This window comes from Phlebotomus argentipes, unplaced genomic scaffold, assembly GCF_947086385.1.
Source record: "Phlebotomus argentipes unplaced genomic scaffold, Phlebotomus argentipes genome assembly contig_15, whole genome shotgun sequence".
Taxonomy (NCBI): Eukaryota; Metazoa; Arthropoda; class Insecta; order Diptera; family Psychodidae; genus Phlebotomus; species Phlebotomus argentipes.
Window position 1 is genome coordinate 12217787 of NW_026776181.1, and position 24202 is coordinate 12241988.

At 38.5% G+C, this 24202-nt stretch overlaps 1 protein-coding gene across 4 annotated transcripts in view; it reads left to right on the forward strand.

Moving 5' to 3' along the window:
- Window positions 1-24202, forward strand: part of LOC132262552 (protein amalgam) — a 43426-nt gene that overhangs the window by 2711 nt on the left and 16513 nt on the right. For all 4 annotated transcript variants that reach the window (XM_059761844.1, XM_059761841.1, XM_059761843.1 and 1 more), the window contains exons 2-3: window positions 1923-2194; window positions 17049-17142. The gene's annotated coding sequence lies outside the window, so the exon portion shown is untranslated. The remainder of the gene's footprint in view (window positions 1-1922; window positions 2195-17048; window positions 17143-24202) is intronic.

The following is a 24202-nucleotide window of genomic DNA, read 5'->3' on the forward strand; positions in this document are numbered from 1 at the left end:
AGTAATCACATGTTAGAGGAGATTGCATTGAGAGCCTCATTTGACTTCCTGCGTGCAGGCAGAGCACAAACGCCAAAGAGGCGCACAAATAGTGGGTGTCGAGTGAAATGGTTGGCTCATAGATTCATAATAAAATGCATTGGAGGTGGTTAATTAATTAACAAAATTTAATAGCACTGTGATTATGTGATCACATTTCAATGCTTTTGCAATGAAAATTTGCAAATTCAATGCAAATATTTGAGTTTTGAAAACCTCAAAAGAAATTATCTCATGCACAGTTTATCAAATTGTTGACCTGTTGTGTTACGTACATATAATAATAATTGTACATTGAGATAAGGGTTAGGAAGTTTAAACTCTATAATGAATAACAATTCATTATATAATTTGTGAGTAAATATTGAAATAGTTATGAAGACAAACTATAATATTATATATATTGCAGTTATAAATCTACACTGCCATGGTTTTTAATCTAAATCCTACCATCTCTGGTCTGATGCGCAAAAAATAATAATATTCTGGTTTGCTTTTGGCTTATCCAATTTCAACGATGAAACTATCTGACATAGCGAGGAAAATAATCTCTATGACTGTGAGAACAATGCGTTCATTGTGATAGAGTACATAACAGCCGAATAGATAGTGGCAAAAGTGGCGTTGGATTTACTCTGGGGGTTGATTCATTTGTACCTAAAGTCTTTTAGACTCTCTAATAGTTGTTTGTGCGGTTGGAAAAAAGGAATGAGGATAAAGTGGCTTATAAGTTTATTAAATTTCACCCTACAAACTTCAAATCCTCATTCACAACTCGGCGTGTCTTCTTCTTCGGTGCCACAAAATTGGGTGTTTTCTCTTTGCCACCCTCGGGAACTGTGTTTTGGCACATTTTCCTACAAGGCAGACAATAGAGTTGAAAATTGGAAACAATAGGAGGTTTTGTGCGATAACAGAATTTCATTGCTCTTACACTGAAAATTATTTGAATTGTTTATCCACCCACTAAAAGTGGAGGTCGCTAACGTGAGAATTGTGGCTTCAAATTTTCTGTCCGTTGTGCCCGGAAAAATGAGAGGGCTCAGGGGAAAATTGCACAACAATTTCATCGCTTTTATTCTGACCTCTCTCCTCTGCCGCATCATTCTTTCACCGCCAAAAGCACTATTGCCGACGCCTCTATTGAAATACTCATCATCTTGTTTGCCGTACATGATTTCCGGCCGATCATTTATAATCCTTTCCACTGTCTATTTCATATGTTTTTCAGGAAGAACAAATAATAATCGTGATACAGCAATAAAAATGCCGAATACACGGCTATCGGGCTTAGCGAAGTGCTCGATTCTAATACCCGATCTGAAAAAAAAACACAATTCGACGGTATAATTCCCATAGGTGATCCGTGGCTTAAATATTCAATTTCTTTTTTAAAAAATAATAATTGAGGCAAAAGATCTTTTTTTTTATTAATTGTGAGATGAGGGAAATATTTCCACCCCAATACACTATTGGCTTCTATCAGAACACCCTAAAAGCATGTAATCACGACACAAAAGTAATCATTTCATGGTCAAAATAGCAAATAGCAATCAAGTGGCGAACAATTAATAATTATCATTTGGCAAGATAAGAGATGGGGAAAGTCGTGTGTGGGAAAATTGCCAAGGAGTGAGTATTAATGTTCCACCACTGATTGTACGAGATAAGAACAACACTCAACCATTTGATTGTAATTGTGCTTTTTCCCTTTTCACTCTCCTTTCTGAGATATCAAGAAAAAATCTCTCGGTAATTCCAACTATCATCCAATGAAGTGAAACACAGTCTAAATAAACCCAAAGAGATTGAATTTCTGTGAGGAAGGCGCAAGGCAAAAAGCTTCCTCGCTGAACTTCACGATCGAATGTGTTTCTTGGCAGAGTGTGAATTTCCGCCAATTTATTGGACTGACTGAGGAGGTGGTCCGGGTGAAAAAAGATTGAAGATAGAGCTACAATGCACCATATGGCGATGGAAGCGCCGAAAGCCTCAATATTGTATTGAAGACGGAACGTGCAAGGAACAGACGCTGGAAGTATCCCAAAAATGTTCATCTAACGGCGGCCGAAGTGACAAAAAAGTTACGCAAGCAACACGACAATCATCATCTGCTGGCAATTGTTGCAACACAAGATTTCGTGAAAAATTCTCGGTGAGTTGGTATATATTGGAAATGTAATACTGATGGTGATATTGATATTTGTGAGTGGAAGATAGAAAAAAAACTGTCCCAAGATCAACTGGAACATGAAATTAAATAACAAACCCCTGTGGCATCAAATGATGATTGCGAAATGAGAGATAAATTATAGGGCAAATTTTGGGATTTCACAAATGATGGTCGAGGGTGGGAGTAATGGTTGAAAATTGAATTGATTTATAATTGGTATAAAATACAAACATGCTCGTTCTCGCTTCCGCTCACACAGCAACACTGCAAGGGATGCAACAACTCATTTGTGCTCCAGTTCAGTACCCTCAAAATCCCAGAGATCAATTTGTTATATGCTGAAATATTATTAATTATATATTACAATGGTGTGCACTGAATTTCAATTTTACGCCATGTGAAGACGACGCGACGATGCAAATGACCTCTTGTGATTTTGTGACAGTACATGTTTTAGGGGAAGTCATCTGTGGTGATTAAAATTATGCTGTGCTCTGGAATATTAACCATTACAAGAGATATTTTTGGGTTTTAACCCTGAAACATCCCGCAAAACCTACCTCAAATTTGTCTAAGATTTGTTAAAATGTTCTTGCCATGCGTGTTGTGGTTGTCTAAGAAGCAAATATCGTCATTCTCATTCGCATTTCATTTGAATATAGCCACTCAGTTGGCAATCACCCACAAGTTTCGTTCATTCTTTCAACTGCAGTCTGTGTGAAATTGAGGAACATTTCAATGTCCTCTGTAATACATACAATTCCATCAAGGCGTCGGAGAGCGACGTGGCGGACTGAAGAGTAAATTTATTTATTGTGCAGAAGGTTATTTGTACCAAGTGTGCTATGTAGGTATATTGGTGGTTGCTTCACCACCGAGAAGCGTTAATTATTTGACTATGCTCGCTTGCTTTGTTGCCTTCACATGCCATTCGCTCACACTTCCCTTGCACTTCACAGAGGAGCCTTCCTCACTTCACCAGCATGGGCCACAGCATAAAAACCTATTTCCAATAGTTCATTCATCCGCATTTCCGCCCTGAATGACACAACAGAGGCCTCTGGGGGCAGGCTAGAGAGAAAGAGACCATTCCATGTACATACAACAGAGAATGTGTACACAATTTATTGTTCTGCAGCTTCTCTGTGTGGTCGAATGGGCAGTAGGTTGCACATAGCACTGTTTTGTGGTGGATTCCTCTGCCTTTCTGCACCGCATTTTCGGATGAATGAAGTGAGACACCAAAAATGAATGTGACGAGAACCGGGAGATCATTTCGCATTGCCCATGCTCAGGCAAAATGGGCAAAAATTGGAACTTGAGTGCAATATTATATGGGCAGCCATATTAACGGATATTACGACGAACAGGAAAAAGTTCCGCAAACGATGCAAAGGACCTTCTACAATTTCTCTCATTTTCCGACATCCTTTTATCGCGTAGTTGTATCTATCCACATTCGCTGCAGATATTAATCTGAAACATTCTCGATTTATGTTCACTAAAAAAGGGAGATAGGAATGGTTTTGTAAAAAAAAGTTCAAAGAAAAAGTTCTGGTTTAGAACCGCAATATAAATTTTTCCATAATTATGGCTTTTTTTTAGAAAATTCATTCATTTAAATTTTAGTCTAATTTTCCCCTACGTAAATATACTAAAAGAGCATTCCCAATTTTTCTCCTAGTGTCATTCACCTACAGAAACGTCCACAACTCTTAAAGTAGTCACGATTATTTGGGTATCAAAAACACATTGTAAAGAGCTTTCAAGTTCAGACGCTCATGGGTAAATACATCTTTCGGATTTTGCAGCATTTATCCTCTCTTCTAAAGTGATTTTATGCACGCCAGGAGCAACTTAAAAATTCTAAGGAAGCGCAATTGGATTTTCCACGTACACCCCAAATCCCGACAGCCCATCCGATGTCGCCATCTGCCCATACCATTGCTCCTCGCCAGGCTTCTCGTTTGACTTTCAATTCAATTTAAATTATTTTCGTGCGAATAGACATGTCGTCGAAATATGTGCCACCCTTCCTCGTCAGCCCTGTACTGGCTAAATCCACCCAGAGATCGCAGCCCCTCTGCACTTTAGCAGACAGAGATAGGGAGCATACTTTACCATCAAACTGTCTATCTCGCATGTTTAATAGTCAACACCATGCCAGTTTACACGGTATCGGAAGTTTTTGTGGTTCGATTTTCAATTTTCGCCGTTTTCGCCATCGCTTGAATTTCTGCAAATCACTCAAAAATTTCCACACCTAATCATAAAACCACCTTTTCCCCTCCGTAATTCGCCACACCAGAACTATCACACCCATCACACCTACAATCGTTGTAAATTTAGCCTCAAATATTTATGGAAATTGCAATACTGGCACATTCCAAATCGAACTGGGACTATCTTCGATCATTGCAGTATTTCAGAATATTTTTCAGGTCTCCTTGCTAAAGTTGACAGGAAGTCTCTTGAGGATTTTCTATCCTCAGTTTCTCTCTGTCAAGGAGTGAATGCTTAAATAATTATGCTCGCCCGCAAATACGAAAGAGAGTGACGTGGGGAGTCCCACATACCGTGCTTCATCACTGTTTATTCCAGAGACACCTCAACCACAGGCAACTTTGTGCAAATTTCCCGGAGTCCACTTAACATAAGTTAACAACTTAACAGCCTGTCATAAGTCATTTGGATGATTAGGCGAGCATGAACTTGAAAATGCCCGTGGAAAAGGTGACGATGACGGAAATAGAATACAGAAGTTTGCGATTACGTGTCCTTCTTATTGATTTAATCGGACATGTGTGACTGGTGTAAAACGGTGTAAATTGGATGTGCTGCCATGTCATGTTAAATATTGTCGAGGCATCAGAGAATCGTCAAACTGGAGTTGAGCTTCAAATCGACTAAATATTTCTGCACTCAAAGATACTTTACGTAGTCAGCGTGTAAAATAATTTCACAGTAGTCAACAGTCCTTTTCTGTGCGGAATGTGTACCAGACTAGGGACACATGTCAGTTTTCCGTGAAGCCCCAAATTCGCTACTCTCATCGAACGCGAAAGTGGCGACTAGTTGATGTAAGTCAAAAAGTAGTTAAAAGTTACCTCGAAGGAGAATAACGTGTGACACTTTTGACGACTGAAGACAAGATATTTTCGTTAGGGTGCTCTTTCGAAATTTGCTGTGAAATGCAATCAATATTTCTGGGAGGAACTCAAAAAGTTTCCGAGAGGTGTCCTATCTGAGCTGTCTCTTGTTAAAATCGTTTTAGGCATTAAATTCACTTTTCACGACATCAAAAGTTACAAATTCTTGGTGTGACATGCAGCTCTTTTCATTGCACTTATTTCCGTCCGAAAAAGTACTGAAACTTCGCAATGGGAAGTGGAGAGGGAAAAATGGGAGACAACAATGTCACAGAGAATCGGGAGCTTTCTGAAGAATTTTCAGGAGGAAGATCGAGGAAATTATGTGTCATAAAACTCCATTTGCGATATTCAGACTCACCACAAAGGATTGGTGTTCGACAAAAAAAAACTTTCTGATGTTCTGCAACTGATTTCTTTTAGAAGACATCTTAAAGTTTCTCTCGTCGCTTTACTAAATGAGATTAAAGATGAAACTTACCAGTCTACTAATTTATACCAAATGTAATTGGTGAACATCATTGAATAACCATATAATCCATTTAAATTGAATATAATTTAACAAAAAGGCAATTCTGCCCGGAGCAATTTTCTCCCCCATCAAAAAGCCCTTCATCCATAAAGGGATGCGAATTAATTTATACACACATATGGGCATCAGTATATGTGTGATTCATGACAATACAGTCAGCCAGTGTAACCAATGTGAAGAAGAACCGAATGGAGGATAATAAAATTTTAATAATTTTATTGTATTCTTTATGATGATTGTTACTAAACTACAATGTATAAAAGTGCCCCATAATCCACTTAAAGCCCATATTGGAGATGATTGAATGAAGTTGTGTGAGGCTTCCTTCGCCCCATCCCTCGGTGTTTTATGTTGGAACAGAAGTATAGGATGATACATTAATATTAACACTCATATTGGGCTGACGAGATGTGCAAATGGAGGAAAATTGTACCGCATCACAAATGTATGTGCACGATGAAATTTTCGTAGATTAACCATTGAATTTTTTACACTTTATCGCCCACACTCCAGCAACACCCCTTAATATATGAGTGCGGGAGTCGGGGTTGGGACTGCAGGAAACGGAATTAAACTACATACACAGCCAAGACAAATTATTATCTGAATATGCAAACCATGCGAAATTGTAATAAATGTCATGTGTTTCTGATTAATACGTTCATAGGGTGTTTAAACGCCTCCATGAGGTCGGAAAATTCTTCAGCTCAAACGGGGGAAGATGAGAAAATGCGGGAGAGAAAATGGAGAAAAGCTCTCGCCGAGGTAGTTTCACTTCCACCCCATTATGCATTTATAACTCTATATGTGTGAAAGTCTTTTTGCTGCGATCGCACACAACTTTGTCTGATATTTGCCGCCCGGCGGAAGAAAATATACGGCGAGAAAAACTTCGACAAAGCGGTTACAATAATTATGGAATTTCAATACTCCTCCCATATTACACCACATGACATGGCAATTCCCGCTGCGTTCCAATTAAAGTGCTAAAATTCAATTTGTGCAACATCATTTATTCAATATAGTGCGGCTTATCCTATGAGCACATGAGATGAAATAGCGAGTGTCGTAGGCACGTTTTTGCTGGTTTAGGTGAATTTCCACGAGACGCGATGGAGCTTCTTTTTCATCCAACATTCCACGACTGGAAAATGTATATTCTCCATCAAAGTTCCAGGCACAGCATCCTAAACTATTTGATGAAAAAGCTCACCACCCCACCAGAGATATTGCATTCAATTTAATTAGAAAATTATTCAAATACCATTTATCCTAATTAAAGTTCTAGTGAAACATTTGTTCTTTGTCAACCTTCCCTCCTCGTCACCATGGGCACGTTAAATTTGTCGCCAAGTTGCGCCAAGTTTTCTGGTGTGCGACAAATATTTCTCATATAGTGTTCGTCAGTATATGTGTGTGTTTGAATGGGGTGCTCTGAGAAATGACCTAGAAATCTTTTGAAATTGCTCAACACTTCAAAAGAAATTTGTAAGCTAATGGAAATTGCGACATTGCTGCAAATATTGCTCTTGTCTTTAAAAATATATACGAGAGAATACGAGAATCTACAAACTCACCGCATAATTTTGTTGTGAAGTTCCAAATTAAATACAGTTCCTCTAATGCGAAGAGATGCATGTAAATAATTCTCTAAAATGACAAAGTTTCTTTGCACACAAAAAGTATATTTGTCTTTCTTCTTGCCTGCATTCGCATTCTATTCTTTGATGTACAATGTTTAGTGTTATTTCCAACATTGTGTATGCGTATAAATAGAATAAAAGAAAAACCCCTTAAATGATCAAATATAATTTTTGCAATTTTTTTTGAATTGTCATTTCACATGCTGCAATAACATTCATAATATTAAGCCTTTATGCCATTTTATGTGAAGATTATGAAAATTGGCGAAAAATGAAAATTCCATTCGCTTCTTCAGAATGCTTAGCTAACTAAGCAGGCAATTTCAGAGGCTTTTTTCCGGAGTGTGTCATGAAGATATTAAGTTTCATATGAATATCATGGGAGTTCAACGGAGGGTTGACTGGCGGCACCTGATGTAAGCATCATGAGACGCTTTTCATACAATCTTCATAAATTTCACCATCACATGGCGCAGACGGCGCAAATAGTCTTCTGCAGTAACGTGCTCTTCATTCTCTACCTTTTCCACAGACTGGATTAACAGTGCGAAAGTGAAAATGGCTAAAATTAAGTAGGAATCGTACATGAATTTTCACTTTCTCAAGTAACACACTAGTCATTTACTTGAATGTGAAATCTGTGCATAATTTGGCACATTAGGTTTCAAATAAATTCAAGTAAGGGAGAAAGAATTATGGAGCCAATTTCTATCAATCCATTTCTTAGCTATCACACTGTGATTTCAAATATCTGTAAGGGATACATGAAATTCCGAAGAACAATCTCTGGCTCCAAGAGGGTAATTAATGCGCCAGGAGACGTTTGCATTTCCAACATTCTCGTGTCAATGAATAAATATATATCCTGCCCGTCTATGCTCCGCGCGAGAGGGACAAGAAAGGGAATAAGATAGTGATGGCAGGGTGGCATGAAAAAAAGATGGAATTCCATTGAAGGAGCTCCGAAGGGTGTGAGAAAAAATGTAAATTAAACTCCATGTCGGAGGCAGAAAGTTTTTCACCACCCATCCTTCTTCGAGTCCTCACCCGAACTCCGTCTCGTCCCATTCAATTTCCCCAACACCAAAAATGTCGACACTGGAACTGAAAGTTTTAATATTGAAGCACACACGTACCCCACATCGCCCTCACCCCTTTTGAGCCGCCCGTATGCGAGAAGACTATCGCCGGCTGTTGAGAATCGTTCAAGAATTTATCACATGATCCAAAGTGTGAGTATAAAATCCATTCACTTAAATACATTATATTGTGTTTATGCGCCCAATCCGGGCTTCCCTCAATTGAACACCCAAAACCCAATATCCATGAAATGGCCCCCCACACCCCGTGCAGTGGACGGGTGGCCGATGGGGTGGCGTGATTGGGTTAAATTGAGAAGGGTCACCGAATATAGTGCTCGCTCCTGGGTGGTTGGTACAGGCGATGAGTCTCCTGTGCTTCGATTATCCCGGAGAAAACTACCCAGAAAGTCACCTCCTTGTGCAACAATGAGAATTTGTACTGTGTCAGAGAGATTTTAGTTAAGTTGTCTGATAGGATGTTATGTATGAAGAGTTGGGACCCAATTTCACATGAAATCTCCTACACTTTCTCAAGCACAGTGGCAGGTCGTGGGCAAAGTTTCGGTACACTCAGCCTCACCCACTAAACAAAGACAATAGATTTTGGTCAGTTTAATATCTAATCAAGTCACACAACCACCTTCCAGAAGCCCCAGACCACAATTGAAAGATTTCAAAGTGAATAATGGAGATAGAGCGAGAGTACCGAAGGGAGAAGCAATCAAATGGTCGGAGTAAAATGAAATCCATTGAGTTTTGGGGGTGACCCAAAAGGCATTACCACTCCTGTGGCAAATGTTCATGCGGTGAGAGTTTCAATAATTCAAAGGTTTTCCAAATGGCACCACGTCAACCCCATTGTCACAATCAATTTTGTTTCCCCCCTTTTTATTTACATGTTTATCTTTTATGTGCACCCCCGCCAACACTTGAACTTCCTCTCCCAGTATTACCACTCTTTTCATCAAAAGGAAAGCACTCGAAATTGACGATAAGCTACTTAGTTTCACTTTCGTTGAATATCTCACATGCACACTTTCCCAGTTCGTCCTTGCCCTTCTTTTGCTGCCTTTTTTATTTGTCAGAACCCTTTGACTCCGACTTTCACATTCAACGCACTCACGGAATAAACTCCCTCCGACTTGTGTGTCATCATTGATAGAAAATCTGAGAAGCATCACCGCATTTGAAAGATTGAGGAAGTGAGAGGCGGAGAAATAAAAAGACACCATAAGTGGAGTCGTTGCAAAATCTTTTTCTGCTTCAACCCCATCAATCCCAACCCTTAGTCGCACAGCAATAACATGTTCCATCCGATCAACATACGTAAACCAAGCGCACAAGAGACTGTACAACAGAGCTTTCGGTGGGTGGGGAAATTGATACAACCATAAAATGCTTAGAGGCGATGTTACATGTGGCAATCACCTAGAAAATCAATGAAAGTGAAGGGCGATTTTTTCAATTTTCTAATTTGACTATCCATTCTTTCTCATTATTTTCTAAATATTTTCCATTAAATTTTGAAAACGATATACCATTTACGTAATTGCCGAGACAATGACAAATTTGTGTCTGATCATTTCTTAATGTGTATTATTAATTCATTCCTCAAATTGCTAAAAGATTAGCAAAAGTTCACCTTTATTGCCAAATTAAATTATTCTTATTTGCATATCATTTGTGAATGAAATTCTCGTGGGTTTTCTAAAAAACAGAAACATTTTGTAAATCTACAAATTCAGAAAGATTCGGGAAGGAAAAGTAAGAGAAATATTTCTTATTCGCGCAGATAAGAACAAACTGTGACTTCTGTGGCAATCGAAATTGAGACGACATATTTGAACTATATTTTATGCCAGCTTCTTTATTTATTCAACCATAGATTTTCTAAAAAGTGTCCCCAGAACGAAAAGAAGCACGTCGAGAAGACACGAAACAAATGCGAAGGATAATGACGATAAAATCTGTAGAGATAACAACAATAAGCTTTAAACGGCAAGTAGCTCTTTTCCCCGGTGTGCACTGTACGGATTCCCCTCCAGGAACAATTTTGGATGCTCGTAGCAGAGATATGGAGAATATATAGTGTTCAGACGACAGATATGCTGAGAGCGTTTCCAACCGAAGCTTTATCTATTTAAAAATTAAATTGCATAATGACATTGACGCGAGTACAAGTTTTACCACTCCCCAATGTATTTCCTCCTCTCAATCCCTGTACAACAGCATCGTGACTTCTTGAATTCGCCGGGCGGGAGAAGCTGGGTTGGGGCTGGGGTGAGAGATTGCGGGAGAGACAATGGGTGGCATTCTATTGGTTGACATTTTAGGTCACTCCGTGAAAAGGTTCCCTTTGGCAACAGCTTTCCAGTGAATCATCATCCTTCTTTTATGTCTCTCAATCCATTTGAGTCTCTTGACTGATTCCTTTCGGCGGTCTCCGGATGAGACCGATGCCACCCTGGCTGTCCTTCGATAAATTGGTGTACGCCAGACACAACATTCCTGTTTATGAATTGGCCGGCGTTAAGTGCAGAAGGAATGTCAGAAAAATACAGGGACAGGAAGGGAAGAGGAAATGGGTGCTTGTCACCAACTTAAACGCTTAACGACCAAGTCATTTTCCACTTTTATGTGTTTTTCTTTTACGCTTTCCGCTTTTCTGAATGAATGAGTACCGGGGTGGCGTTTTGTGATTTTAGTGAACTAACTGGCACTCTTGTTCCCATGTTACAATCCTCCGTCACTGAGGACTTGTCACCCTCGCTCTGAGACTTCATTGAGAAGAAATTCGACCCAGGAGAGTGATACGATTTTAAATTACATGGGAAATTCCACCATGCAGGAGCATCCGCTTTGATAATCGAATTATCCTGTGACATTTTCTTTTTATACTTCCCTTGCATACAGCTCACGAGTGTCACTTCTTGACTCTCGCGATGGGGCGACTCCATATACCCAGCGTAAATGCTCTTTCAAAAATTCTGCACTTAAAGCGCAATTTAAAGCAAATGGACAGTGGCAGCACCACAAAATAGCAGCACACCATCAGTCTCGCGCATAGACCGGGCCGGCGAGGGTGTGAGTGTACCACGAGGAGACACATATTGCACAGGTGAATGGCTTTTATCCTCCCACCATCGCATCAGCGCCTTCATTCTAATGCACAAAGTCAGGCGAGCGCGGCTCAACTCACCAGTAGTTTAATTTTTTGATGGAAAAGTGCAGTTAAATTTAATTGTCTAGAAAATTTTAGAGGCCATGCAATAAAGGGGAGACCATTAATTTTTTGTTCTCATTGCAATTTCACCCATTCTCTCCATCAACCTTGTTCTCTGCTGACTTCTGCATCGAACATTCGGAAAGGTTAATTAATTTTTAAAACTCTCTCTGCGAATCACACATCCTACAATTTCAAATTCGATTGGGATATGCATATTTTGGCGGAGCACACTCGACTACTTGATTAAAGAGACGCTATTGCAACTGCCAGAAACAGCTCAAATATAATTAGTCATTGATATATGTTTTTTTGAAACACTTCTTCCCCTGTTGATTGTCCTTTATTGTTTCGAATCGGAAGATCGGAATTTGTTACATACAGTGAGCTCTGGTCCATAATCGATTGTATTCGGTGTAGTGACTCTTGCTGGCGGTGGTTTTCCTCACAACTGTGACGTGTTCACAACAAAGATATGGCTTTGATAATGGGAAAAAGTTTGCGGTGCGAAAGTGTAGCAGGTGGATTGGAGGAAGGTGTGAGTTTGGAAAAGTGAGGGCAGAAATTCTAAGGATCTGCCATATCTATGATATAGCTCTATACTTTTGGAGAAACAGAGACTGCGACATGCCATGAATGATAATACTTGTGTTCTCTTCAATGTCGACTTGAGCTGGACTTGAGAGTGAGGGCAAGTGAGTGGCTTTTCTGATTCAATGGTGGATTCCCTTCAGCTCCACTCTGCACACATAATGCACTGTCGTGCTGGCGACAGAAGCAAAACTTTCCTCCATGACGCTGGGCAATATGCAAAGTACTCTGGAATCCAGGATGAGAAAGGAGTGAAGTGACAATAGTCACTGTAAGTCCACAGGAAGCCTGAATTCGGGTAGTCAAAGCAGCAACGCTATGCCATTACCACGGAATGTGAGAATTCTTTTTTGACCCAATATTTTTGAAAATCTTTAAGAATCTCATAAATGGCAGATCCTTAGATTGTCTGGGGGAAATTTACAAGAAACTCAATCTTGTTCTTTTAATATCGATGATTGGAATATCAGGTCTTCACACCACTTGTTTCCAATTTGTTCTCGTGTGTACTACATCGTTGTATTTCCACTCACCCCTTAGTTCCATTGCAAACTAATGCACAGGTTTAATAGAACACAGAATAACAACCAGATATTGTATGGAATCTAAATTATTACTCTCTCTCTTTCTCCCCCATCTATACATTGTTCGCCACTTTAGCCTCTGCATTCGATACCGATGCCCCATTAAATCTCATTCCACGTAGTGGGATTAAAAAAGCGTTTAAGTTAAAAATCCAAACACAATGTCTACACCGCTGTAAATGCACACCGCGTGTAACTACAAGGGGATGCGGCCGACAAGTTGGGTGAAAAAAACCAAAATTTAATTCCATAAACACCGCTTAACCGAGTTTTATTGTACTCATCCCCGCCCATGGCGGCTGCTGAATACAGAATGCCTCGGCTATACAGGAAGCGAGGGAGAAAAACGCATATAATTCCTGTAAATTGGTGATTTCTCCCATTGTACACAATATTGGGAGCAATAATGTATTTTAACTTATTAAACTTTAATTTCTGCGTCCACCATCCCCACATACCGTATTAGGCTTCTCGCCTGAAAATGCTGTCTCATAAATTTGGTCGCTGTGTTTAATTGGAAATTTTGATATTCACACATATTTTACAGAAAAATACACATATTAGAATTTTGGTGGACAAATTAAATGTTTCAAACCAAGAGTGATTTTTTTCTAAAGTACCTACAGATTTAATTTATTGCATTACTATCAATCCCAGTTGCACGTCTCTACACATATTATATCTCAATTTTTCTCACATGAAATGATCTGCATTGTTATTCCGCAAGAAATATAAAAGCACTTTTCTACCTGATATGCTTCGTCTAATGCACTTATTTGTAGACAAACATATTTTCAACGGTAAACAATTGGAGGGAGATTGCAACGAGTTGCATTACAATGAGCATACAAATCCCACGAAATATATTTGAGTCGCCGAGGATGTGGGACTTTCCTTTCTTCATACTGTTTTCATCTCAAAGCATTTGCGTTTCTGTGCACATTTTTTGTTTTCATTTTCGACTATTATACTCGCCTTAAACTGACTCGCTACTGTTACACCCTTTTAGCGGTGCAGAGCATTCAAGTGAATGTATTATTAAAAGTAACATTGACGTTTTCTTCAGCACACCTCAAAGAATAAGAACAATGGCTGGAAGAATATGAAGAAACCAGCTTCTAACTTGAGTTTAAAATATCTTTTGAAGGGAGAATGTGGAACCTAAGGTTTTGCATTTGAGATTAGATGGTGTCATGACAAATCAGACGGCCTTCCGAAATCACACAAATTCACAATAAAGTTTCCTGACATTAGAACAACCATCGAAATTCAGATTGAATGAATTTGTGACAGTAGAACATACATTACTTTCCCTAAGACGAAATCACCTTGTCACAGTATTTCACCGAGTGTAAAAATAACTGTTTTCTATTCAATATAAGAAGAAGCTCACGCGGAAAATACTTCAAGATGTCTCACACCATCAAGCATGAGAAATAGGGTGCTCAAGAGCGCCTCGGTATTGTCTATAAACAGGACTAACTCGTGGAAAGAGAATCGGAGAAAAAAATGGTAAAGAATTGATTGACATCCGTGAAGTAGGGCGAGAAGTAAATAAAATTTTCTGTCTCTGTGACATCACTCGAGAATGTGATTGCACACAGCAAAGGCACAGTGCCATAGAAAAGCCAGGCAAAGGATTAAGTGAAAAATTGAAAATTCAAATTATTCTTCTTATACAGCACGAGTATTTTTAATTAATCACTTCGTGACAACATAAGCGATCATTTACAAAGTTAAGCCATGTAAATTAACTTGGAGGAGCGAACAAATATTTCACTCCAAATTCAATTAAACATCCTCTTCATAATTAAATTCTCGCTGTATAACCAAAATATGCGCAACAGAACTTTCAATGAAAGCGATTCAAAAGTGATAAAACTTACTTAGTGGAAACTTGTACTCGCACTGGCATCAAAAACAACCCCACAGAAAGAACCACTTGCGAAAATCCCAAAACAAAAAGATAATGATATGAAAACGCAAAGGAAAATTATACCATTCAATGACTCTTTCTTACACCTTCTGGAGCAATAGTCTATCAAACAGATTTGCACACACCCACACACACGCTTAAGTGAAAATTCTCTCGTGTGCTTGCATTTCTTGGGCTGTGTGAGAGTCAGATCAAGGCAGCAGAGGTGAATATTTCGAGAGGTTGAGGCTAAAGGTCTGACAATGACTACGAGTTTGGCCCCCGACACTGAAGCATGTCTGAAGGGTTAGGGGTGGATGGCACGAGTGCGAGGAAGCCAAAGTGGGAGGTGATAGGAAGAAAATCTGTGATAAGGAGAGAATCGGTTCGTTTCTCCAGTCAGAACGTCTGTGAAACACTTTTACAGTCACATATCCTCCCACCTTCTTCAGAATGTTATTCCCAGATACAATGTGAGAATGGGTTCTGCCTGCCTGCTTTAGGAACTTGATGGCATGTTGGGAAGCTTAAGGAATTTCAATTTTGTATGCTCCCTGCGTAACTAGAGTTGTATAAACGTACCCTGTGTGGATGGTGGGTGTAATATAAAAACAGAATGGGCACGATCTCTCTCACTCTTTCGGCCACATTAAATTCGAGAGTGTAGGGGTGATACAAGTTCACAATCATTCTTTCTCGCACACACACCAAAGCGCCACACTTCTCCAAGCTAAATTTATACAGTGATTCAAAGTGTTGAAGAAGTTACACCGAAAGGGGTGAGAAATTTCTTCACGCCCAGCAGCTTTATAGTTAAATAGCAAATTCAACATTCGCACTTTGAAATGATTTCACAAGATGTAAAGTAAGTGGAAACTGTTTTATGGAAGCACGTCTCATGCATCCAACCAAAATGCTATGTCGATGTCGAACGAGATCTCATGAAAGAACCCCATATTCAGGATCATTCGCTCCATCCACGCGCAGGTGGGTGAGATGGAATTAAAATGTTTAAATCAAAACACACCCTTTCCATCGCAGAGAGGAAAATACCAGCAAAATTTCAAATATAAAGTCTCTTTAAGTAATTCACTAACAAAGTGTTAAATTCGTTAAAGTCACCACTAAATTTGTATCTAACTTTTTCAAAAGTTCCACAATTCACTTTGAAATTGTATCATTTATTCCAAATACAGCACATCGAAATCTATTTGTGAGTGAATAAAGCAAATATTCACAACATTTAATATTGCATCAGTTTGAAAGCTCAGCTCAAAATCCTCTTCTGTACAGATGAATAATTAATTAGTCATATTTTTACAGTGAAATGTCGATTTCCTCGTTCGGGTGTAGTCAAAGTTTAGTCAAGTTGCATCGAGTCGGGTTATTTAAAATTTTAAATCCCCTTATGAAAAATCGAATGAAATCAAAAATGAATTTATAGACTGTCACATATGGCCGTACGAAATCCCTCTGCATATCGATGGGGTTTTTCGAGCATGCCACCCAACCCAACACCCTTGCCAATGTGTCAATCTGCCCATCACTGCCACTGTGTCATAGCGTTGACCTCTAACGATGCATCACAGCCCCACTGACCGTCATCATTGTCGCAATCATCGCATATGAACATCAAACGTTCGACACTTAAATCAATAATTGCGCCTTTTTCATACGACGACAGGGCAATTTGGGATAATTTTTAATTGATGACCTCCACACTTCCACACTGTAGATGAGCTGTTCGCTCTCCTGCCGCTCTGTGATGATAAATTAATGTGCAAAAAGTCAATGAAATACATATTTCTCATTTAGATTTTTAACAACTTTTCCATAGGCGACAACAAGCTCGCTAGATTAATTTCAACAAAGTTAAGGTTTAATTATTCACTTCAGTGCTCTTCTAGGAAGGTCTAAGAGACTATTCCCAAAGCTATACACGAAGACATGTACATACATATATTATGATGTATCCACTTCTCAGATAAGCTATTCTGCAGTAATAAACTCGCATTATCGTGGTATTTTAATGAACAGTTACACAAGATTTTTATAGTAATTGTCCTTTTACAACTTTGAAAAATCTGACCTTAGTAAAAGTCTATTTTTCTTTACAGAAACATGGCATCCAATAGAAATTACTGAACTCCAGCCGCTTTATCCGTCAGTAAATATAGCCGACAATTTGTATTGAGAACTATTCATCCTGAGGTGAGTTGCATATATACATTTTATAAAATTTGAAGGGACTTTTGTTTGTTTTGCAAATGTTTTTACAGTCATTTGACTTAGTCAACATTGAAATTTTCTTCTTATTTGTTACATTCTTAAAGAACTCAGGTGAGAGGTAAGAAAATTCTACGTGAGTCATGGAAGTTTATTTAATACTCAATGAGGAAGATGTATGTACTTTTTACATTTGCCCATGAAATTGAGCGAGCAGACAAGAAACAGTCGTGCTCAGCAGTGAGGGTTGTAAAAAAAGTGAAGAAAATACCCAGAGGAATACGCAAGGGTGCGAGTGGGGCGCACAGACAAGCAACCAGAGAGGAATTCTACCATTTAACTATGTTAGAACCAACTTGAGTATATCTTTTGATAATTCACAGGAGATTACTGAGCTTTAATTGGATCTGGTATGAGTTATCACTGGTGTGAAGCACCTCGAAAAAGTCATGTGAAATTACAAGTCAAAAGAATGAGGGTGGAAGAGCGAAAAGGAGACCGGGGGAGAATCACACTCAATGGGAAAGCCTCACGGCAACACCGAGCGCGCCATAATTCTTTAACTGTGAAATGTGTTGAGTTTGAAACCCTGAGACATGAGGGATTCTCGCCGGTTTGTTCTTGCCGTTTCGCCGTCTCTGCGGAAGAGTGCCGTGGTATGGGGCCACGAGTAAACAGACAAGAAACATGATAGGTATGAGAAATTGCCGGTCTGAGGGTTATTACATACACCCCAGTGTAGCCGCCCAAAGACAAACACTCGTACGAAATGTGGCTGGGGCAAATGCGAGCGCGAGATAGCGGAAATCGAAGACTTCTTTTCGGAAGCAATCCACAGTGGAGATTGTCAGGGGGCTCCTTCACCAACAAGCGAAAACTCATTTAGGAATTGAATTAAAAACTTTCGCTTTCTCACTTGCAACACCCACCCTGAAAGCCGCCACCCCACCCACATTCCGCCGCTCCGCTTGTAACATCACCTCAGCGACAGTGAAGAACCGCACAAAACTCTGACCACAATTGTAATCCATTTGAAAGTTCACAGAAAATATTGCATGCTTATCGTATGGATTACAATTTCACACTGCAAAATAGGCTTTTGTGGAGAAGTTTTGTGTGCTCCCAAAAGGGCCAGAGACGCAAACTCGAAATAGCGCTTTTAAGAACACTTGGTTAAAGGGGCGGACGCTTGGCGTTTCTGATCCGGCATTGATAATTGTTAATAGTGTTTTATAGAGATAAATTCACCCTGATTGCAATGCATTCGTGCCATTCTAAATTGCTCACCAAGACTTACAATATGGGCGGAAACTTTAACCATAATTTTTCGCTCACTCACACACATGAGAAATGTGCTTTAATTAAATATCACAACTTATCCACTCTTCCCTGAGACAATAAAATTATCTACTTTATTTGCTCCATTTTAACCACATTGCAAAAGCTCAAATGCAATATTTCGGAAGGTAAACATTTATGCTCATATTTATGTCTTCGCGCCACTTTAGTAGAGACAAATCGGATTAATTTTTTTGATTTCGTTACTTGCGATTCTTTTTTATCAACTTGTGTCGATGACATTCTATGTATGCTTCGTTTTGTGCCCTCTCGTATCCATTCCTCCCAAAGTACACATCAGGAATTCAATAAAACTGATCAACTAAAAAAACTCGGTGAACAAACAATAAACACAGCATTATGGTTTTCCTCTGTTTGTCATTTCCCATTTTCATCGATGAATTTTCACTCAAGAGTAATATTTTTCCACAGAATTATATTGCAAAAATATTTTGCTCCACTTCGAGAACATCCTGGTGTCAAAATGTGCGCAATATTAGATTTCAAGCGGCTAAATTCTCGAATAGAAGAAGAAATCGTGGAGTTGGAAGAAATCAAAGAATTTGGCAGTTAAGTTAATTTTTAAACTTACTGTTGATGCCTCAAATTCAACAGGATAACTATCAATTACAATCATCAAGTGCATGAGTGTGGAAGTGCTTATGGCGGAGGAAATCCCTTCGAGGAAGGTTTGCCAAAAGTGGGAGTCAATAAAATTATTTAATGCCCAATAAAACATAACAATAATACGACGAAATGTACAGTGAATAACCCGAAGGCATCTCGAGAGATTGTTCACGATTATGATTATACGCAATGTGCTGACCACAGCACAATATGGTTCACTCCTTCATTCAGATCGTTAAAGTTGGACTTGAAGGAGGATTTGTCCACAACCCACTTTTACGATGGACTTGCTAACTCGACAAAAGTGGCCTCTGGCCATTTCACGCTCCTCTGTTAGTCTGTGCACTATTTTAAAGCATCAAACTGTGTCCAATTTCATATCTTTCACCCCTAACGTTTCAAATATGACTTTTATGTCTCCACTTTAATGCTTTGCTGAATAACCTCTCACTCTTTCACACAAAATGAACACAATTTCGATTAAAACCTCGAGAGATTTTTCGCAATTTTTCTTTTATGGTTTCCCAAACATTATACTTCAAATAATGCTCAATTAGACTTTTGCAAGATATTTACCTGAATATAAAATCTTGATGTGTTACAGTCCAAGTCAGTGTGACACGAATTTGTTCACTTGTTGTAATACAATTTGCTCTTTTTGCCGTCGCAGCGTATAAAGCACATTCCTCTTGCCAGCATTCACCTAATAAAATATTTAAAAGAATTTCCGTCTGGCGCATTTTCTGTCACCCATTTGTTCTCTCCACTTTGTCTACATTCTGTAGCGGAAATTTCTTCCACACCCGCAAACCTCATGTTACTTGAAATACGATTATGTCCAAAGAAGTGCAGAAAATAAAACGTCCCGAAAAATTTTTCTTATACCGCTAAAAATTCGGTGTGTCTAAATATTTCATTTTTTTTTGGTGAAGAACAAACAGAAAAAAATCAAAATACTCTCGGTTTCTGCAAGAATGGTACTTTCATTGAATGACGCGTAGAAGTGGATTTAGATCCACTTATAATCCTTATTCCTCGTTGTTACACATCATCTTTAAAATAAATGTCAAAAAAAGAATCCAAAGTAACGTTCTCACATTTCACTGGGATTAAATTTTATTCTCCAAAAAGAGTGTGTAAAGTTTCTGGAAGTGAGGGAACACTTTAATATTAGCTTTTAATGTAAAGCAAACATCCTGATTTTCATCCTTGGCTGCCATATGAAAATAATGCAAGAGGCATTGGAATCTAATCCACACGAACCTCAAGAATCTCAAGAAATGTACACACTTTCCTCCATTGTCTTCGTCCACAAATTTCCCGACAATTTCCGCACTTTACTCGATACAGATGGTAAACATTTGAGATGTGTAGAGTATACGAGAGCTTAACTTGCGGTGGTATTATAATTCCGGAAATTCAATCGAATGAATCTTGTTTGAAAGTCAGCAAAATTAAACTTTGCAGAGTTTCACTCTCTCATCCTTCCTCATTTTCGCTCGTTCTGTGTGCAATTTTAAGTGTGTTTGCATGGAAATAAAATAATACTACTTTTTAGTAGAACATTCAAATTTGAAGACAAATTATCACACTCAATGAAATTATGTGACTTGTTGATTTAACCAAACGGTGAGGCACAATTTAATATTATTCCATTTGCTTCTTGATTCGCTAGATTATCTGTCATCTCTGTGTGGTTCCTTCATCCCAAGAACATGATGGTGTTTATTTACCTGAATGATTATAAGATTACCTAGAATTCCGCTAACGCACTTGAAGTGTATATCATGCAATAATTGATTTACAAGGCAAGGAAAGATTTCTGCGAGAGTAATACTCTTCTTAAGATGTGTTTCTGAAGCAACAGAGAATTTTAATTCAATTTCAGCTGAACTTAATCGCTTCTTATATCTCATCATTCTTCATGGATTTTCGTGGTTGAACTTCTCACCGCTCAGTCTGTGGGTGTCTGAGGTTTATATCTGATGTGTGAGAAAAGTTAAATCTGAGTACAAACACATCGTCTTTAAAAAGCAGATAGAGCCGAAAATTTGTGCAGGAGCGAGCGAGATAAATGTGAGAGACACATGAAGAGAGAGACTTTTCTTCTTATAGCATCTCCTCCTGGTTCATTGCTTCGGTTTGTTTACAGCTTTCCCAACAATTCGAGATACAGCACGTTTCTAATATGTAGTTGCTCCTTTCACGTTTCCTTTTGTGGCCCTACACTCCTCGCCCACTCCTTAACACTCTCTGGCATCGCCTTCACAATTCAGCTTCCGATGGTTTCTGTTGAATATGTTCCTAGGGAGACTCTATAGACTGATATATCACTTTGACTTCTCTTATAAAGTAAACTCTAAAGATTCGACTGAGTCTTTGAGCGCATTGCGATGTAAAATTTTTTATAGAACTCTCACATTTAATTAATCTGCAGTGGTGAGTAAAGTAGTCAACATTTTCGCGATTACATTACATAAAAATATTCATAAATAAATACCTATGTGTCCACTGAACACAATGCATTGCGAGGTAACAATTCTTGTTAAACAAATATATAAACAATTTACATACATTGTAGTGTCCCAAATATTTCACTACATATTAATTGAGTCTGGAGGAGATATTTCATCCCTTTAAGGGAAGATATTGTGAGAAATTCATAAGAAAGGGAAGAAATCTTTCTGGTACGCAATATAATGAAATCGTCTTTGGAAAATTACTTATAGAAAACAACCAAATGACGCGGGCTTCCGCACTATAGTTAAAAATAGTATCAAACTTAGGACAACAATGTTCATTCGAAAATCTCATCTAGTACTTTGAACTAACTGTTTCTCGTTCAACCTTGAGATTTAGAAACCTGAATTAGCGTTCAAAATAAAAACACGCATGCGCATCTTACTATGAAAATATGGAAAATGAATAAATAGATACTAGCTGACCATAGAGGTTAAAAAAAATTCGATCAAGGAGAGCCCGATCGAGAAGCGACACCACAACCATCAGATGAGGGGACGGAGGAGGAAAGCCTTTATAAATAGGAAAATTGGGTACGGTTCCTCAGTTGTTCCTGGACCAGCGGATAGAACATTTCGAAAGTCTTCCTGAAGTCGCGATTGTAGAGAATTGAAGAAGAAAAATTCTCTAAGTGCCGAATCCTGGACTTTGAAATTTTCCCGCGGACAACTTGAACCAGCCTAATAGGTAGCAACGTGACCATTACAACATAGCCTACATATTTGAAGCTTTCTGAAGGCTTTTCTACTGCCACTTGCTCGCTGAATGCGATGCAATTTATTTTCATAAATGGACGCTCACACGAACAATGAACAGATAAAGTGATTTGTGTGGTGAATTGGATATATACAATGTTCGGTGCCCATTCTAGTTAGTTAATCGACTTGCTGAACTCTCACAATAGGTTATTTCCCACGTGGCACCACGGTTTAAACTTAAAACATGAAAAAATGTGCAATCATTTCTTTTGTTGGTAGCATTTTGTGATCATTGACAATGAATTTCACAAATTTATTCTATTGCACATATGTACATATATTAATTGAATTTGAGTGATCAATTTCTGGCCAGCAGCGAGAAACTGATTTGCTCTTGTCCATCACCAAAATCCGTAAAAAGGATTGCTGGATGCTTTTTTGCTTGACCACAATTCATTCCGGATGCCGCAATTCATCCAACACCATAGAGCCGATTTTAGTTTGAGTGAGATTTACAAGACAGGTCGGCCTGGGTGAAAGGGTTGCTCGGTTGTCTCCATTTGACAGTGTAAATGCGATATACACACTTATTATGGAACTCGAGATGGGGTTTTGGCGATTGTGGGGGAAACACACGAAACCACGGATAAATGTTTAGACATGTGGGTGAGTAATTGCACGAGTGAGGTCAGATACAGACTAGTTGAAATTGCATATCGAGGTGTCTAAATAGAATACAATCCCATTCAGTAAACACACAGCAACTCTCACATTCTCCTCCTAAAGAGTTAATTAAAATTGAAAGCCTTCTGAAACTTTGAACTCTCGAAGTAGCAAAGTGTCCGAATATTTTAGGCAATTATCTATGCAGGAATATTGCCGATGGGAGACTTGATGAGTGGCTGTAAAATGCATAAATAAGCCATTATACGCAAATCCCAAATGTAACATTGAACGATGTAAATCTCTTAACTATTCAGCACTATATAGCAGTTCGGGAGCAAAGTGAGCATAATCATAGCATTATTCAATTGATCCGAAATAACATTTTCCACCGCAAAGTACTCAAAATGGCACATCGAAAACTGTGTTCAACTAATATGAATAATTTCCGGTCGCAAATACTCTCTGTTGTGTCACTCACGTTGTCAAACATGAATTCAATTTACAGACAATTCTCAGCTACATTCTTATCATTGATTTATTGATTAGCTCTGGGGGCAAAATCGGCAAAATGTGCCATGATGTTTCAGCTGCGATGACTTTCACAGGGAAAAGTGATATTCACTTTGTATATATGTACATACACATCTAATACTAGCAGCTGAAGCTAAGATAATTGTAATGACAAAACATTTAAAAGCAAATTAAATCTGATATCACAGTGAATATAATACGACTTAACATACAATGGAAAAAGTAGGGGAATGTTCAAACTTTGGATAGCTTTTGTAAATTTTCCGAGTGCGCAACTCACACCTAATTTTAGATAGAAAATCAGTTTATATGTCAATTCTCTCTAAAAATGTAATTGATGTAAGACACGAACTGTCTATACATTATGCATTGATAATCTCACAGTTATTTATCATTATGACTTAGAGAAATAGGAGACTTGTGTGTAGTTCGTGAAGATTCTCGCAAACTTTTTCTTCAAAATAAGAAGTCACTTGCATGTCGTGCAATACTATAAAGAAAGGTGAAAATATATAATTTTCTTACACGAAGCTAGAATATCAAATGTTTCTCATGTTATATTGTTTTATGCAGTGAACAAAATGATTTATGGAAAATTAAAGAAGAGAGACATGAAAAGTCTTTTTGTATGCAATATCAGTGCATCTAAACTAGTGAGCAAAGAA